This window comes from Boleophthalmus pectinirostris, unplaced genomic scaffold, assembly GCF_026225935.1.
Source record: "Boleophthalmus pectinirostris isolate CB_2022bp ecotype Guang Dong unplaced genomic scaffold, ASM2622593v1 HiC_scaffold_20, whole genome shotgun sequence".
In the NCBI taxonomy this organism is placed as follows: domain Eukaryota; kingdom Metazoa; phylum Chordata; class Actinopteri; order Gobiiformes; family Gobiidae; genus Boleophthalmus; species Boleophthalmus pectinirostris.
This window is the reverse complement of record NW_026571153.1, coordinates 30,895,914-30,915,415: the sequence shown is the minus strand read 5'-3', so window position 1 is coordinate 30,915,415 and position 19,502 is coordinate 30,895,914. Positions and strand designations below refer to the sequence as shown.

At 38.8% G+C, this 19,502-nt stretch overlaps 1 non-coding gene across 1 annotated transcript; it reads left to right on the top strand.

Annotated features, from left to right (window-relative positions):
• The first annotated feature begins 9,895 nt into the window (after positions 1-9,895).
• Positions 9,896-9,967, top strand: trnag-ucc (transfer RNA glycine (anticodon UCC)). Its single transcript has one exon. It is a non-coding gene; the product is annotated as a tRNA-Gly (tRNA).
• The last annotated feature ends 9,535 nt before the right edge of the window (positions 9,968-19,502 follow it).

The window sequence follows — 19,502 nt, the reverse complement described above, 5'->3', positions numbered from 1 at the left end:
TAGAACCTGGTTTAGACCTGGTTTAGATCTAGTTTAGACCTGCTTTTAGTCCTGTTTTAGTTCCTGGTTTTAGAACTGGTTTAGACCCGGTTTAGATCTAGTTTAGACCTGCTTTTAGTCCTGTTTTAGTTCTGGTTTTAGAACTGGTTTAGACCTGGTTTAGACCTGGTTTAGATCTAGTTTAGACCTGGTTTAGTTTTCCTGGGAATGAGTGGAATTACTAATTTGTACTCTGATTATGTAACTCCGGTACATGTAATCTGTTACTCCCCAACACTGATGACATCACAAGGTGGAACATGTTTTCTGTTTATGAGAGGAGCACAGCCTAAATACACAGGGTTTGTGCGTTAAACCTGTGTGAATGAAACAAAAACACAACTGCAAATGTGTTTTTGTTGAAGAAACGACATTATAACATCAATAAAAATAATAATGTAATATGGAGCCTTTAAAAAATCAGCTGCATCACCTCACATGTCTTAACATGATTCAAAATGATAATGTCGTTACAAGGTTTTATAATGAAATGACATGCTCGTGTAATGTTTTTGCGTCACAGTTAAAACGTCAGGTTATAACTATAAAATTATCAGTAAATACCAAGATATTATTAAGGATAACGTGCAAATGCTTTATCAAAATGGGAAAAATATGGAGAAGAAGAGACGAGAGACACAGAGAAAGAGAGAAGGAGAGGTATGAAAGAGGGACAGAAAACAGAGAAAGTAAGTATAGGGTGAGAGAGAGAAGGTAGAGAAACATGGAGAAAGGGTGAGAGAGTGAGTGAAAGAAGGAAGAGGACATAGGAAACAGGAGAGAAGAGAAGAGGAGGAGAGGAGAGGAGGATGTTGGGTGTCCTTGGCGACAGAGAGGCCTGTTGCCTGGTAACAGATAACAATGAGCCCGAGACTGAAACATAAAGAAAACACATCAGCATCAACATGGAAAAAGAGAGAGGAGAGAGGGAGGGGGAAGGAGAAGAAAGGAAGGGAGGGAGGGGGCAGGGAGGAGGAGAGAGGGGAGAAAAGGAGAAAGGAAAGCAAGAGAGGAGAGAGAAAGAAAGAAAGAAAGAAGAAAGAGGCAGGGGCTGAGGAGAGAAGAGAGTAAGAGGAAGGAAATGTAAGAGGAGAGACAGAAAGACGGAGGTAGAGAAAAGGGGTAAGAGGATGGAGGGGGAGAAAGAGGAGAGAGAAAGAGAGAGGAAGAAAGTGATAGAGTGACAAAGGGAGGAGAAGGGTAGGGGTAAGAAAAGGTAGTAAGAGCGGGAGAGAGAAAGAGAGAAATGAAATGAAGGGATGGGTGAAATAAAGAGGCAATGGGCTCCAACATTCTAAAGAGAAAGAGAAGGAGAAAGAGAAAGAGAGAGGGAGCGTTAAAGAGCGGAGAGAGAGAGAAAGAGGTGATAAAGAAAAAGGCTGGAATGACATATGCTGGTGAGTGAGCGAGTGAGGAGAGGTGTCGTATGCATCTCTGTGTATTGTACAGTTAAGACCATCGCCCACAGCAGGAGGGTTGCCGGTTCGATTTCCAAGCCTGTGTGTGTGTGTGTACCAATATTTCTCACACTATACTATAATATGTACAAAAATCAGGGCCTATAGGCGAGTTTCAGCTGACGTCATTGTTATTAAAAGCCCGCGTTGCATGCTGGGAAATATTTTGGTCGGAGGCAGAAACACAGTAGCGTCAAACACAGTGCGTAACCTCACGTATTTCTCCCCGATAATGGTAAATTCCTGCTGCATTATCGGACGCACAAATAGAAGCACGGAAGAAGGAAAATGTCTTTTTCGTATTCTGAGAGAAAAGAACCACTAACGGTGAATTAAACGACTTTCAAACATTCACAGAGCAAACGTAGAAGATCCTAACAAACCATGGACTCCAACAAGTTCAACAACACATCGAGACTCTTGGAGGTTTTCATCTTTTCTGCTGTGAATGGCCCAGGAGTTTCCACCAAGTCACTGTAGATATCACCCAAGTGAATATTTAGGCAGGTAGTTGGTGATTCTGATCAGAAATTTGGTTTGGATTACAGTTACTTTGTTGAAATAAAAAGGATTACACGGCAGTATTTTCCTGTTTTCACATGTAGGGCTAAACCAGGATTAAAACCAGGTCTAAACCAGGACTAAACCAGGTCTAAACCAGGACTAAACCAGGACTAAACCAGGTCTAAACCAGGACTAAACCAGGTCTAAACCAGGACTAAACCAGGACTAAACCAGGTCTAAACCAGGACTAAACCAGGACTAAACCAGGTCTAAACCAGGACTAAACAAGACTAAAACCAGGACTAAAACCAGGACTAAACCAGGTCAAAACCAGGTCTAAACCATGTCTAAAGCAGGACTACACCAGGACTAAACTAGGACTAAACCAGGACTAAACCAGGACTAAACCATGTCTTTGTCGGGGTTGAAAAGGATGATTTGGCTCCATCGATGCTTATGACCAATTTCTGGTCAAATGGTCTTGGGTCCTCTGCCGTTAGAGTGGATAAATCACCAGGATCAATACCCTTTACGTGCTTTCTCGCTCCGTCCGTCATGTTGAATTAGTGTTTATTGCGGCCGACCAAAATATTTCCCAGCATGGAACACACGCTTTTGTCAACAATGAAACTCGCCTATACACTTTATGATCTATGTTATAATATTGTTTATAATCAGTGTTGGGAGTAACACGTTGTAAAAGTAAAAAATTACTGTGATCCATTGCTTTTTGCTGTATCGCAGGAATGTTACGGCTTTACAGGGGGAAAAATTGTAATGATTTACGTGGTACAAATGTCAGTAAAGCTTTTTTACCCTAGATTGAAGTTGTGTTTTTTTTTTCATACAAATTCGCTAAAATCACCGCGATATCAGCAGCGGTGAAACACGGGCGAAAGGACCGGCACTGTTTAGACCTGGTTTAGACCTGGGTCAGTTCTGGTTTAGACCTGGTTCAGCTCTGGTTTAGACCTGGTTCAGTCCTGGTTCAGCTCTGGTTTAGTCCTGGTTTAGACCTGGTTTAGACCTGGGTCAGTTCTAGTTTAGTCCTTGTTTAGACCTGGTTTAGACCTGGTTTAGATCTGGGTCAGTTCTGGTTTAGACCTGGTTCAGCTCTGGTTTAGTCCTGGTTTAGACCTGGTTAAGTCCTGGTTTAGACCTGGTTTAGTCCTGGTTTAGTCCTGGTTTAGACCTGGATTAGATCTGGTTTAGATCTGGTTTAGACCTGGTTTAGTCCTGGTTTAGTCCTGGTTCAGTCCTGGTTCAATCCTGGTTCAGCTCTGGTTTAGTCCTGGTTTAGTCCTGGTTTAGACCTGGATTAGATCTGGTTTAGATCTGGTTTAGTTCTGGTTCAGTCCTGGTTCAGTCCATATACGGTGCAAAAGTTCAGCATCTTCACAGTTATTTTGGTGAGAGTAACTAAAAGTACTGCAATAGTCGTGTAATATTTTACATTTTAAATGCAGTAATATTGTAATGTCACAAATTACTTTGAAATGACAGTAACAAGTCATAAAAAACACCTTACAGTTTTAAAGTAACTTGCCCAACAGTGGTTATAGTTTTGTTTTGAGTTTCTGGAATTGGAAATCACTCCACACTCCACCTTCTGATGTGACGTGGTACTACAGGAAGTGCTCCACTGTGTTTTTAAACACAATACACCCTCACTAGAATCATTTGGATACACTCTGGAATGGATCATTTCTACTGAACTAAAGGTAAAAGGAGCTGTTGACATGAAAACTACTGCTTCATTGGATCAGGGCATTTTAAGTTTCGGCTCACACCGTTCAAACGGTTCTCGGTTGAAAATGATCGGAAAACGTGGAATCAGGGGTGGTCCTGGAATGTCATGATGTTGAACTGAGGGCCTGTTTACATGAGAACGCTTGCGGGTAAAAACGACAAAATATGTGATTGAAAGTGCTTGTTGTTAAGATGGTGACTGTGTTTTTGGTAGCCTAATTCATCAGCACTTTTTACTTTGCTTTACTTTGTAGAAACCGTCTGACCTCGCAGCCTTAGATTTTGTTCACTTGACGGTAGGCAGGTACTTTTTATCATTTAACCAATCACTGCTATTTGGACGTGATGTATGTAATGCACCTCTAACGGGGCTAACTGGTATATTAAGTTTTTCCCAAATCCCGTAGGAAGAAGGACAATAACGTCTTTCCTCTTGAGGAAATTTGTCAAACATTCTCTTTGTTATGGCTTTAATTCCTCGATCTCAGGAATTGTTGACAACACAGAATGTATGACTCTTCGCTGATTGGCTGGTGCACTTCAGGGTTTTTGCCTGGCTACATTTTTGGGGCTTAAAAACGCAAAAATCTGAAACCACCCTCTAAAGTGGAAACGTTGAATACACTCCGCCATAGCGTTTCCGTCTACACTGCCCAAGACGCAAAACTCTGGTCTTATCTGCTCACGTCGTGTACATGTTTATGTCACATACATACAGTGCGCAAAAACCTGGCACGGAGATTTCCTCCCGAAAACAAACGCGGAATAAAAAGTGAAAACGTGACGCCACATTTGCTTCATCTGTTCAGACCGTCATCATACAAACAGACTGAATCTGATTGGTCAAAATCAAGACCCAGACATCTCCCCTGTCCACAAACGCACAAAGTTCTTCCTCTTCTAGAACTGGCGCTAAAGCAGACTGAAGTACGTCTGCGTCGCCATATTTGTTTTTGCCTGGAGCTTCACCCAAACCTCAATCCTGCGACGTGATTGGCTGCCAGTAACCGTACAGCGAGCGCATGCCAAGATGGATTCTCCTGAGTTTGTGAACTTACAAATATTACGAGGCCTAGAGTATTTCTTGTAACAAATCAGTATGAGCAGAGGTGACAGGAGCGCAGGTGACAGGAGCAGAGCGGAGAATGGACGATGAATAAATCTGAAGTCCTGGGGTTAAACCTGACAAAACACCAGATCTCCAGAGGAACCCCAGAGAGAACCTGAAGTAAGATGAAGAAGAGATGCTCACACAGACAGAACAAGACGAGAAGAGAATTCATTTTTGACCAGCACCTCTCTCTCCTTCTCTCTCTCTCCCTCTCTCCTCTCTCCCTCCTGTTCTCTCCCTCTCTTCTCTCTCCCTCTCTTCTCTCTCCTCTCTTCTCTCTCTCTCTCTCTCTCTCTCTCTCTCTCTCTCTCTCTCCTCTCTTCTCTCTCTCCTCTCTCTCTCTCTCTCCTCTCTCTCTCTCTCTCTCTCTCTCTCTCTCCTCTCTCTCTCTCTCTCTCCTCTCTCCTCTCTCCTCTCTCCCTCTCTCTCTCTCTCTCTCTCTCTCCCTCTCTTCTCTCTCCCTCTCTTCTCTCTCCTTTCTCTCTTTCTGTCTTTGCGCCCTTCTCTGGAGAGTCGGCGAGAGAATTCACTTTTGGCCAGTGTTGGGGAGTAACAGATTACATGTACATTACGTAATCAGAGTACAAATTATGAGTAACTGTATTCAGTTACAGTTACTGTTTCAGTGAGTGGTAATTGGATTACAGTTACTTTGTTGAAATAAATGGATTACATGGCGGTATTTTCCTGTTTTCACATTTAGGGCTAAACCAGGACTAAACCAGGATTAAACCAGGACTAAACCAGGACTAAACCAGGACTAACCAGGTCTAAACCAGGACTAAACCAGGTCTAAACCAGGACTAAACCAGGACTAAACCAGGTCAAAATAATATGACACTAACAGTAGGTGGACATAATTTAAAGCAGCAGTGATCTCATATAAAATCATTTCTCTATCAATAATATTTTTAATATGTTTAAGTAAAGTCTGGGCTTTTTATTTTCTTTTAACAGACAAAACATTCTTATGTTCAGATCCTTGTCTTTGTTTCTCTACAGTAAAACAAAAGTCTGTTCATGGAGACTTGGGCTCAACAGACAATTTGAAGAAAACAAACAAGAATTTTCAGGATGTGGTTGTTACATTCATGTAGTTTTAAAAAACATGACAATATCAAGTAATCCAAAGTATTCAGATTACGTTACTAACCTTAAATAACTTAATGGATTACATTACAAACTACATTTTGGGCTATGTAATCTGTAATCTGGAGGGGAATACATTTTAAAGTAACCCTCCCAGCACTGCCATTGGATAGTCCCCGCTTCTCTGTCTCTCTCTCCATTCTCTCTGTTTTTCTGTCTCTCTTTCTCTGTCTCTCTCCTCGTTTGGCTTATCTTTCCTCGCTCGTTTGGGCTGCTGCCACCCCCCCTCTCTCTCCCCCCTCTCTCTTCCCCCTCTCTTTCCCTCTTCTCTCTCTACATCCCTTTCTCCCTCTCTCTCTCTCAGCCTGGCCCTCTCCCGCTCTCCGGCTCTCCCTCCTTCTCCTTCTCTCTCTCTCTCTCCGTCACACCGGGAGCTTCTTAACAGCCGTTTAATGTTCGCCTGATGGTGTTAATTATCGCAGTGTCGCGGTCTCGCACCTCCCACGAGACTCATTATCCTGGCACAAGCTGCGTGAGGCGAGACGAGGGACGCACGCGGCGCTCTGGCTCCCTCTGGCGGACAACTGTGTACTGCAAGATCACCAAAACAGGAACAAGGCCAGAAAACTCACAACACCTTACTGTAGGAGCTATTTGCTTTTTGTTGATTCTAAAATGAGTTTATTGTTTTTGTTTGTTAATTAGTTTACTCATTCAGTTTTGTTAATTTGCATAATACATTTTTGCTATGTTAATATTATGTTTGTTAATTTCTCAAAGTTCAGTGTTGGGAAGGTGACTTTTAAAACATATTCCCCTACAGATTACAGATTACATACACCAAAATGTAGTTTGTAACGTAATCCATTAAATTACTTAAAGTGAGTAACGTAATCTGAATACTTTGGATTACTTATATTGTCATGCTTTTTAAAACTACATGAATGTAGCAACCACATCCTGAAAATTCTTGTTTGTTTTCTTCAAATTGTCTGTTGAGCCCAAGTCTCCATGAACAGACTTTTGTTTTACTGTAGAGAAACAAAGACGAGAATATCTGAACATAAGATGTTTTATCTGCATAAAGACAATAAAATGCCCAGTCTTTCCTTAAACATATTAACAATATTATTGATCGAGAAATTATTTTCATATGAGATCACTGCTGCCTTAGATTATGTTCACCTACTGTTAGTGTCATATTGTTTAGTCCTGTTTTAGTCCAGGTTTGGTCCTGGTTTAGTCCTGGTTTTAATCCTGGTTTAGTCCTGGTTTTAATGCTGGTTTTAGTCCTGGTTTTAGTCTTGGTTTAGACCTGTTTTAGTCCTGGTGTAGACCTGGTTTATTCCTGGTTTAATCCTGGTTTTAGTTCTAGTTTAGTCCTGATTTTAATCCTGATTTAGCCCAAAATGTGAAAACAGGAAAATACCGTCATGTAATCAATTTATTTCAACAAAGTAACTGTAATCCAATTACCACTCACTGAAACAGTAACTGTAACTGAATACAGTTATACTCATAATTTGTACTCTGATTACGTAATGCTGGTACATGTAATCTGTTACTCCCCAACACTGTCTAAAATTATATTATTTATTATTTTAGCACCTTTTTTTTTTTTTGGTTTCATGTGGGTCACCTCGGGGCTAAAGGAGGGTAGGACAAGTAGATCATTGTGCATCTGGGTGGGCCTGTGGTTTTTATCAGTCGAAAGAGTCGACCTTTAACACGTATCCCTTGTTGTTTACCTAAAAATGGAAATAGATCTTGGAAAATCAGCTCCGGTCATGGATACTGATTTGTGTTTTTGACCAACATCTCACCCATTAGTTTTAGACCTATACTAACATGATAAATACAGGAGAATCTTGTTAAATGCAGATTCATAGTTTGTCAGTTCATATTCCATTTTCCTGGAGGAGTGTGTGATTGGATTTATTTATTTATTTTTTCAAATTTTCAAATATGTATCTTTAAAGGTGCATTGAGTAACTTTTTCAGTGGAGGGTTCATCAAATGCTTTCCCCCGTGGAGATGTTATTGCTTTGTCTGGAATGTTTCACAGTATGGAATCAAGCCGTTCCGTCTTCAAGGAGACCAAACCAGACCGAGGTACAGGTCAGATCTGTGGAGAGGCGACTCCGCTCGCAGTCAGAATGCCTGATTTTTGGAGTATTTTTGAGCGGTAAAACCACAATTGAATAAATGTAAGGTAGAGCTGTTTCATGTCATACTGTGGAACATTTCAGACAGAGCAATGACGTGTCCATAGAAACAAGCAGGTGACGGACCCCCAACCAAAAAGTTACATAGTGCACTGCAAAAAACAATGTCTGGGTAAGTTAAAATGAGTTAAACTGGGATGAATCGCCTTTTTTTAATTTGGTTTTGGATAAATGTACTGGGACAGGGGACACTGGGCTCATAACTGGGACTGTCCCGGGTAAATACGTCTGGTCACCTTAGTCTAGCCACTAATATAAACGACTGTTAATTGACCTTATACCTTGTATATTTATTTATTTTTATTTTATTTTATTTTTTTTTATTGCAGACATATAACAACAAGACAAAACAACCAATGGATATACAGTATAAGGTGCAGATTGGATTGTTGTTGCATCAATGCAAAGTCCAGTTCACAATTATGGCAGGAGTGAGATATGGAAAATATACATATACATTCATACACATAAACACACATAAACACACTGCAACATGGGGGTGGTTTGCAAATGAACATACAGGGGAGCAGAAGGAATGAAACCAAAACTAAACAACAGAATAACAAAACAAAACAGAATGTCATAAATTAAATAAAGCTATACTATATTTTTTATATATATTGTAAGTTTTAATTGCTTTTTTGTTTTGGACCTGTTTTATTGTCTGAAAGTATTGTTAGATTTCGTTATTATATTGATGAATATCTGGTTTATTTTGAGACCATTTGGTTTTGTGTATGTGATATTTTGTCAGCATAATTAGAGTCTGAATGAAGAGTTGAAGATCTTTGGGGATGGAGGAGCTGGTGAAGTAAAACAGGACGTCACTTTCCTGGAGGCTGATCGAGTGTTTGGTTTTGGATTGGATGAGTTGTTGTATGTGGGTCCAGATGTTCTTACTGTATGTGCAGTGGTAAAACAGGTGAGTGACTGTTTCTATTTCAGTGTGACAGAAGTCACAGTTGTAATCAATCTTTAATCTGAATCTTTCTAATGTTTGTTTGGCTGGGTAAATATTATGGAGAATTTTGAAATTGACTTCTTTAATTTTGTTATAAATGCAGAGCCTCTCGCCAACCAGCCAAGCCCTGCTCCAGTCGACCTCCCCGTGCAGTGAGTTCCAGTATGAAGTTGCTGGGGGTCTGTTTGGAGGTTGAATAATATTTCTAATGTATTTATTCGAACATGTTTTTATTTTAATATTGACCTCTCCCAAATATAGATTGTTATTAAGTTTCTGGAGCTGATAATTGAGTTGAGATCCCTGTAACAAATGCAAAGTGCCTTTAGGTATTGCTTTACACAATTTGATGTATTCTGATTGTTTACTTGGAAACTGATAGATGGTTTTAAATTCATTGTATGAAAACATTTGTCCTTGTGCATTGATCAGTTGATTAACCCTCACTATCCCATTGTCAAACCAGGTTCTAAAAAATAATGATTTATTGCGATGCTTAATTCGTTCATTATTCCAAATGTAACCTTTTGTATATTTCACGGCGAAGTAAAACGTAAGTGTCTTGCCCCGCCCATCTGGAGTGGAGTATGACATCATCACGTTTTAGACTCTAAAAATAACAATACTCTCGCTACGACTGTGTTGCTTTTTATTCCGCGTGGTTACGGTTATTTATTCATACATATATTTATTTCACGCACGGGTTTTGTGTTCATACTGTGTCTTTAAATTATGACGTAGCGCTTCGTGACACTATCGGGCGTTGGTGGTATAGTGGTTAGCATAGCTGCCTTCCAAGCAGTTGACCCGGGTTCGATTCCCGGCCAACGCAGATCTTTTTCGTTTTTTTTTTTGCTCTTTATGTTACGATATTTTTAAAGATTAATACAGATAGAATGAAATAGAAATGCTCCTTAATTTAGTTATTTTCGATGTTCAAAACTATTACTGTATCGAAAACTATATTAGCAGGGTGACCAGACGTCCCTGTTTACCCGGAACAGTCCTAGTTTTGAGTCCCCTGTCCCTTCAGATATATACAAAACCATGTGATTTGTCCCAGTTTTATACAAGAAATGTTCCAGGTGTCCCTATTTTTGACCAATCTAAACAGGACTAAAGATTAAACTACATCAACTCTAAACCAGGACTGAAACAGGACAATTTTTGGCTTATCTGACCCCTGCCAACACTAAAGAAGTCATTTGTTTGGAAAAAATCCAAAAATCCGTGTTTGCGAATGACCATTAAAATAATAATAATAAAAAAATATATAAATAAATAATAAAAACAATGCACAATTTTACGCGCTCTTTTCACAGTTTTCCTTCCGGGTGTGTCCCAGTTTAAAATGAAAATACCACAATGTATAAACCGTAAAAAGCGTATTTAGAGCAATTAAATAACGGATTAAAAGCTGTAGATAAAACAAAAACAAACAAACAAAAAAAAAAAAAAACATAATACCAGTTTTGATGAGAATGTTCACAATTTCCACCGTGAATGAATTAAATAATTTTGTCACTCGCCCTGGAGATAGAGGCCGAGGAGGAGAGAGCCGTGGCCGAGAATGAGGCGCAGGAGGCGGGCTGAAAAGTGCGTGTCAGCTATCCTGGAGGAACGTGAAGGAAACAGAGGTATAAAAACAGATGTTCGATTTTGTGAGAATGCTGAAGCAATAAGTCTTCCAAACACGAGTTCTTACTGAGTAGAAATTAGAATCTGCATTTTTGTAAATAGCTCGTTCAATTGTGGTCAAACTTTGTGTGGTGTCTAAACCCGTGTGACCAGGAGGTGGCGCTGCTGTTCAGTGGAGTCCAGCCTTCTCTGTGGCAGTTTAAGGGTCTCTGGACATGTGTTCTTCTTACTGTCTGTGCATGAAGAAAACTCACAACTGTGTGAAGGTATGTCCGCTATGAATTATCTGCTCCTCTGACACTCATCTCTGCTCCATCTGACCTTCTCCTCTGTTCCTCTGACCATCTCCTCTGCTCCATCTGACCATCTCCTCTGTTCCTCTGACCATCTCCTTTGCTCCTCTGGCCCTCTCCTCTGATCCTCTGATCTTCTGCTCCATATGCGCCATCTGACTCTCTCCTATGCTCCATCTGGCTCTCTCCTTTGCTCCTCTGACCCTCTCCTCTTTCTTCTGACCCTCTTCTCTGCTCCATCAGACCTTCGTCTCTGCTCCATCTCACTCTCTCCTCTGCTACCCTGACCTTCTCCTCTGTTCCTATGACTATCTGCTCCATCTGACCCTCTCCTCTGCTCCTCTTCTCCTCTGCTCCTCCGATCCTCTCCTCTGCTCCTCTCTCCATAAATTTCCTCTTTGGTCTTTTATTTATTATGTTTATTTATTTCGGACAGTAATACATAGAACATAAATTAAAACAAAAACTAAATAAATAAAAAAAAACAAAACGTAAATACATTAGATATAACACAAAAAGTAACTATTTCTATTCTATAATAACAGGCAAAATAAATGTTACGCAGAATTTTCCTTGTGTCCGAAAAAGGAGTGGGAGGAAGTAAATACTTATTTAACCCCACCCCTTTTTTCTACAGTCCCAAATTAACGAAGAACAAATACAGACTTCTCATTTCCTGTACATTATAAGCAATAATTACACAGTACCTCCATTGCATTACAATCTAACAGACAACAACAAATATATGTATATTATGTACACAGATATAGTACACATCATATACACAGATATAATATATACATACCTACATACACATCACATACCCATGCATACCTATATACATATACATATATACACCCATATACATACACATACATATACATGCACACATATACCCTAAGCACTCATTTCTTCATTTAGGCCTCCTGTTTCCTGACAGCTTTAACCTCAACATCCTTCCATTATCCACATTGTCTGTTGTGTGTTTTATTTTTTAGAAATGTGAGAATAAAATAAATAAAACCTGTGGAAAGTGGAGAGATGGGCAAAAGTTGAATATAAGAAATGTGAAAATGTGCTGTTTAAATACATTTGGTATTGTTTCTTGAGTTTTCAGAGCATCTTAAAACTTTTTTGTCTGTGCATTGCGTCTCCATGGTAATTGCTGAATATTACACCGATAGAAATCCATGTAGAACCCTCCAGCATGAAAGTATCAATAATAATTCCATATATTTTACACGTTCGCCTGAGGTCACACATTTGAATTTATGAATGAATCTACGTCCCAGGGCTTCGATACTGTGTTCGTTTAACCTGAGCCAAATCTGCTCCTCTCTATTGTGCTGAGATTATTCAAGTTCTGAACTTTCAAACTCTGGATCAGTTTCTCAAAGCGCTTCTCTCAGGCGCTCGTGTTGACATGACCTACAAACGCTCAATGGAGATCAACAGTGACTCTATAACGTGGCTGTTATGTCTAAAAAAACACATTTAAAGCACAAGATTCTGCAATATATTTTTATAACTTTGCAGTTTATAAAGTCAGTAGTCATTAGGTTTTATAGTCATTAGTCACAGTTGACCAATGAGGCCGGTTAATGGATAGCTGCACATCACACTAGAGTAGATAATTTTTTCGCATTTGTAGGGTGAGCAGACATCCCTATTTACCCGGGACAGTCCCAGTTTTGAGCCCTGTGTCCCCTGTCCCAGTAGATTTATCCAAAACCAATGATTTGTCACAGTTTTGTAGAAGAAATGTCCCATGTGTCCCTCTTTTTGACCAATCTGATACTTGCCAACAGTAAAAAGAGGCATAAATTGTCATTTGTTTAGGTAAAATACAGAAAAGATGCTTAAAAATGACCAAAACACAAAGAAAATATAACTATACCAACTCACACACTGGAAAAAAACATCTATGTGAGTTAAAATTACTTAAATTAAAAACATTTTACTTTATTTGAGTTGATTCAACTTGACAAATAAAATGATCTACCAATGGAATAAGTGTGTTTTTCTTAATTTAAGCAACATTCAATTTTGTTTCTTATTTTAAGTGCAAAAAGTTGTTGTTTTTCTTCTTTTAAGAGTATCAAAGTGTATTTTCATATTTTAAGTACAAAATGTCTAGCCAGACTGGTGCCACCTAGTGCCTCCGCTCAGTTTCATTTCTCTCCAGTGAGTAGATCAGGAATCAGAATACACTAGACAGTCTGCAAAAACCTCAGAAGTTGTAGACTGCGCCAATCAGTGAAGAGCTGTGAAGCCATGACCTCAAACTTAAGCACTTATCTGTGTCCCTTTTGTGGAACAGCACAACAGTAAACAAAGTGTCGAGATGGATGTAGACGAAGACAGACATTCTGTGTTGTCAATGATTCCCGAGATCGAGGATTTAAAGCCGGAACAGAATGTTTGGTGAATTTTATCAAGGGGAAAGGCGTTATTCTTCTTCTTTCTATGGGATTTGGGACACACTTGATATCCCAGTTAGCCCTGTTACATACGTACGACCAAATAGCAGTGATTGGTTAAATAAAAAGTACCCGCCTACTGTTGAGCGAACAAATCCTAATGCTGTGAGGTCAGCAATACTCCATTGGCAGGTCATTTTACTTGTCTAGTGAAATTGACTCAAATCATGATAAAACTTTATTAATTCAAGTCATCTTAACTTGTCTTGATTTTGTTTTTTGCAGTGCATGTTAGTCGTGAATGAGCTGAGTGCATGTTACGACCCAATTCGTTTGGGTAAGGGAAGTAACAAAAATAAAAACCAAGATGTAAAATGGAATAAATTAAATAATATTTAAATAACAGGAAGGTAAAAGGTAAATTAACAAAAGACTAAAAATATACAGGAAACAACCTAAACTAAGAAACAGAACAACAGAATAAACAGAGTTTTGTGCCAGGAAAGGGGTCATGCAGGCTTACACAAAATGAGTGGTAAAACTTAGTGACACACACTAAACCAAAACACAAGTTCCCCAAATTAAACCACATAAGCCCACAAACAGAATTGAGTGACCAAATCAAAAAAGGCACAAAACTAAACTAAACTGAACTCACAAAAATGAAACAAAAGGCCAGCAGCCCTGAACAGGTGCTGGCAATCTCCTTAAATAGGGGGCGGTGGCTGCAGGTGAGGTGGGCGTCGACCTGCCCCACCAATCACGGACCAGGACTCCTGCAGCAGGAATCAAGAGAACTTGGCAAAAATCACACAAACAAATTAGAACCAAGGCCTGGGGCCATAACAGTGCACAACAGTTTTCCTTCATTACTTCGCTCGTTTCACAATTTTATTATTACCAACCACCACAAACCCAGGGTGTCCCAGTTTTTGATTTTTAATCTGGTCACCCTACATTTGTACCAAAATGACTACATGCCACTGCAAAATCCTAGCCTGAATCATCAGCTGGTTTAACATCGTGGAAACTATCTGACCTGGCAGCATTAGGATTCGTTCGCTCGACAGTAGACGGGTACTTTTTATATTTAACCAATCACTGCTGTTTGGTCATGACGTATGTAATGCACCAAATCCCATAGAAAGAAGGACAATAACGTCTTTCCCCTTGATAAAATTCAACAAACATTTTCTTAGTTCCAGCTTTAAATCCTCAATCTTGGGAATCATTGCCAACACAGAACGTCTGTCTTCGTCTACATCCATCTCAACACTTTGTTTACTTTAGCGCTGTACCACAAAAGGGATAGGGGCTTGAGTTTTCGATTCCTGACCTCGTCACTGGAGAGAAATGAATTGAGGCACTAGGTAGCGCCAACCTGACTACCAAAATCTTACATGTATCACCAGTTAAGGAAATAAAATTAGAGAACGAAGTAAGTGATTAAAGATTTTTTTAAACATGTATTTATCACTCCAAATGAAAAGGAAACGACTATAACATGTTTAAAAGTCTGAAGAGTCAGTTTTGCTTGATTGGTGTGGTTTTAAAGGTGCACCATGTGATTTTTCTGTACGAGGGTCTGCTACCTACAGCTCTGGAAAAAAATAAGAGACCACTGCAAAATGATCAGTTTCTCTGATTTTACTACTTATAGGTATGTGTTTGAGTAAAATGAACATTTTTGTTTCATTCTATAAACTACTGACAACATTTCTCCCAAATTCCAAATAAAAATATTGTTATTTAGAGCATTTATTTGCAGAAAATGACAAATGTTCAAAATAACAAAAAAGATGCAATGTTTTCACACCTCAAATAATACGAAGAAAAGAAGATCATATTCATTTTAAAACAACAATACTAATGTTTTAACTTAGGAAGAGTTCAGAAATCAATATCTGGTGGAATAACCCTGATGACCGTTCATCTTCCTCTTGATCATGTTCCAGAGGTTTTCAGTGGGGTTCAGGTCTGGAGATTGGGCTGAACATGAGAAGGTCTTGATCTGGTCGTCCTTCATCCACACCTTGACTGACCGAGCTGTTTGGCATGGAACATTGTCCTCCTGGAAAAAAAAAAAAAAACAATCCTCAGAGTTGGGGAACATTGTCAGAGCAGAGCAGCTCTTCATTTTTTCCAGAGCTGTATTTGTCTCCATCAGTAGGACATTAAACTTATTTATCTCCATGGAGACAAAAAGAGGGATGTCTTCAGATAAGTTATAGATCAGATACTCCTCTGCAAAGAATGAAATTTCCAGTGTCCATTGGGTCAAGAAGTGCACTGTGTAACGTTTCTGGTGGAGGCTCCATCAAATACTTTTCTCCATGGAGATGTTATTGCTTTGTCTGGAACGTTTCACAGTGTGGCATTAAATCTTTCTATTTACATGGAGATCAAACCAGATTAAGATATTTTTGAGCTATAAAAACACCTGTAATTGAATAAATGTAAGTTAGAGCTGTTTAATGTCACACTGTGGAACCTTCCGGGCAGAGCAGTGACATCTCCATAGAAACAAGCAGGTGACGGACCCCCAGATACTTACCTTTAAAGTGAATAACTGATGTATATTTGACTCATAACAGATCAATCTTGCCCACAGACACGTTCCCGCTGTGTCACGCGATCACCTTGACGCTGCGTTCTCACAGCGTCGGCCATGTTGGCTCCGGTTTCACTTCCTGTTTGTCTGATGATGTCGTTGGCTGCAGGTCGTACTTTAAAGCTGCGTGTGAAACCTATACTCTTTATGTACGTTCCACCTGCGAGGGAACAGCCCCACAAAAGCATGACGCCGTGTCCCACTTACGCAAACCTGCCAGGGACATGACACAGCACAACGTTTTTTTACCAACAAAAAGTTCACGTCATTTTACAATCTGTTTTTATTATTTCAAATGAACGGCCTATATGGAACTTTGGAAGATTCGTTGTTTTTTTTTAAGGGTCTTCCATTATGCAAAATAGATTTTTGTGAGCCTTAAACCATGTTATAATCAGTGTTGGGAAGGTGACTTTTAAAACATATTCCCCTACAGATTACAGATTATATACACCAAAATGTAGTTTGTAACGTAATCCATTAAATTATTTAAAGTGAGTAACGTAATCTGAATACTTTGGATTACTTGATATTGTCATGTTTTTTAAAACTACATGAATGTACCAACCACATCCTGAAAATTCTTGTTTGTTTTCTTCAAATTGTCTGTTGAGTCCAAGTCTCCATGAACAGACTTTTGTTTTACTGTAGAGAAGCAAAGACGAGAATATCTGAACATAAGATGTTTTTTCTTTTAAAAGAAAATAAAAAACCCAGTCTTTACTTAAACATATTAACAATATTATTGATAGAGAAATACTTTCTATATGAGGTCACTGCTGCCTGAAATTATGTCCACCTACTGTTAGTGTCATACAAAAGATAAAGGTGCCAGCCCAGTAAAAATCTGTAATATTGGATGTTTTTTACTCAAAATGATGCAGAATCAGATTGTTAACCACAAAGATTATTAACAACCTCGTCCACTGTGTGACTAACGCCACTAACGTTAACAAAACATTTACACAGCTCTTATTGTGCTCTTATTGTTTTGTTTGGGTTTCCGGCAAAGAGTGGAATTACCAAAAAAAAAAAAAAAAAAAGTGAAAATAGGAAAATACCGCTATGTAATCCATTTATTCCAACAAAGTAACTGTAATCCAGTAACCACTCACTGAAACAGTAACTGTAACTGAATACAGTTACTCATAATTTGTACTCTGATTATGTAACTCTGGTACATGTAATCTGTTACTCCCCAACACTGGTTTTAATGCTGTTAGTACCAGAGGTGGGACCAAGTCTCAAGTCTTTGACCTCAAGTCCGAGTCAAGTCCCAAGTCAAATACAGACAAGTCCAAGTTGAGTCTCGAGTCATTGGCCCATAAATCCAAGTCAAGTCCAAGTCGTCCGCTTTGAGCTTCAAGTCATTTCATGTCTTTTCAAATATAGCTTTGATTTTTGCAGTTTATATGAATTTTAAACTAAATTGTACTTCAAAAGTCATGGTATGTTTATGAGTATTTATATAAGAGTTGTAGAAATGCACATTTTTCCTTTTTAAGTGTCTTGACAAGATCTTAGTATGAATCATTAGAGCCAGAACAGAAAGAATTCAAATTTAAAAGTGCTAAATATTGTCATGTAGTTTGCACTGAAATGGAAGCATCAAGTTCTTATAGTTCCCTCTGTTTTACTGTATCGTACTGTATATTACTGTGTTGTACTGTATTGTACTGTGTATTACTGTGTTGTACTGTATTGTACTGTGTATTACTGTAGTACATTTGAGGATACCACATCACAGTACTTCAGTTCCATCCAAAATACCAAACAGAAGTGACATGTGGACATGTTCCAGTTTGTTCCTGTAAAACTAAGCGCTGCATGTATCAAAGAGAAAAGTAATTTCTAAAAACATATTTTTTAAGGAGATGCATCAAGTCTTCTCAAGTCACAGGGCTCAAGTCTGAGTCAAGTCTCAAGTCACTGAGCTTCAAGTCCAAGACAAATCCCAAGTCTTAGTCCATTTTATCAAGTCAAGTCTCAAGTTATAAAAATAGTGACTCAAGTCTGACTCGAGTCCAAGTCCCACCTCTGGCTGTTTCCTCCTCAAAATTAGACCTGGAGTTGTGTTTTGTTTCATTCACACATGTTTGAGTAACTCTTTATTATTAGTCTGTCTCAGAACCTCAAAATGCTCTGTTCCACCTTGTGATGTCATGAAGTGGTAGTTTTCAAGTGAACAGCTACATTTTATTTTTTTGTGTAGCAGAAATGGGTAAGTCCAGGGCTGGAACACGGAGTTTAAAAATACAGTGGAGCACCTCCTGTATTACCACATGACATCACAAGGTGGAACGAGTGTTTTCTGTTTGAGAGAAGAACTCAGCCTAAATCTGCAGGATTTGTGTGTGAATGAAACAAAACACAACTCCAGGTCTGTTTTTGATGAACACTTCAAATATAATCTCATCAGTGCATCTAGTAGTAGTAGTAGTAGTAGTAGTAGTAGTAGTAGTAGTAGTAGTAGTAGCAGTAGCAGTAGCAGTAGCAGTAGTAGTAGTAGTAGTAGTAGTAGTCAGTAGTAGTAGTAGTAGTAGTAGTAGTAGTAGTAGCAGTAGTAGCAGTAGTAGTAGTAGTAGTAGTAGTAGTAGTAGTAGTAGTAGTAGTAGTAGTAGTAGTAGTAGTAGCAGTAGTAGTAGTAGTAGTAGCAGTAGTAGTAGTAGTAGTAGTAGTAGTAGTAGTAGTCAGTAGTAGTAGTAGTAGTAGTAGTAGTAGTAGCAGTAGTAGTAGTAGTAGTAGTAGTAGTAGTAGTAGTAGTAGTAGTAGTAGTAGCAGTAGTAGTAGTAGTAGTAGTAGTAGTAGTAGTAGTAGTAGTAGTAGTAGTAGTAGTAGTAGTAGTAGTAGTAGTAGTAGTAGTAGTAGTAGTAGTAGTAGTAGTAGTAGTAGTAGTAGTAGTAGCAGTAGTAGTAGTAGCAGTAGTAGTAGTAGTAGTAGTAGTAGTAGTAGTAGTAGTAGCAGTAGTAGTAGTAGTAGTAGTAGTAGTAGTAGTAGTAGTAGCAGTAGTAGTAGTAGTAGTAGTAGTAGTAGTAGTAGTAGTAGTAGTAGTAGTAGTAGTAGTAGTAGTAGTAGTAGTAGTAGTAGTAGTAGTAGTAGTAGTAGTAGTAGTAGCAGTAGTAGTAGTAGTAGTAGTAGTAGTAGTAGTAGTAGTAGTAGTAGTAGTAGTAGTAGTAGTAGTAGTAGTAGTAGTAGTAGTAGTAGTAGTAGTAGTAGTAGTAGTAGTAGTAGTAGTAGTAGTAGTAGTAGTAGTAGTAGTAGTAGTAGTAGTCAGTAGTAGTAGTAGTAGTAGTAGTAGTAGTAGTAGTAGTAGTAGTAGTAGTAGTAGTAGTAGTAGTAGTAGTAGTAGTAGTAGTAGTAGTAGTAGTAGTAGTAGTAGTAGTAGCGTAGTAGTAGTAGTAGTAG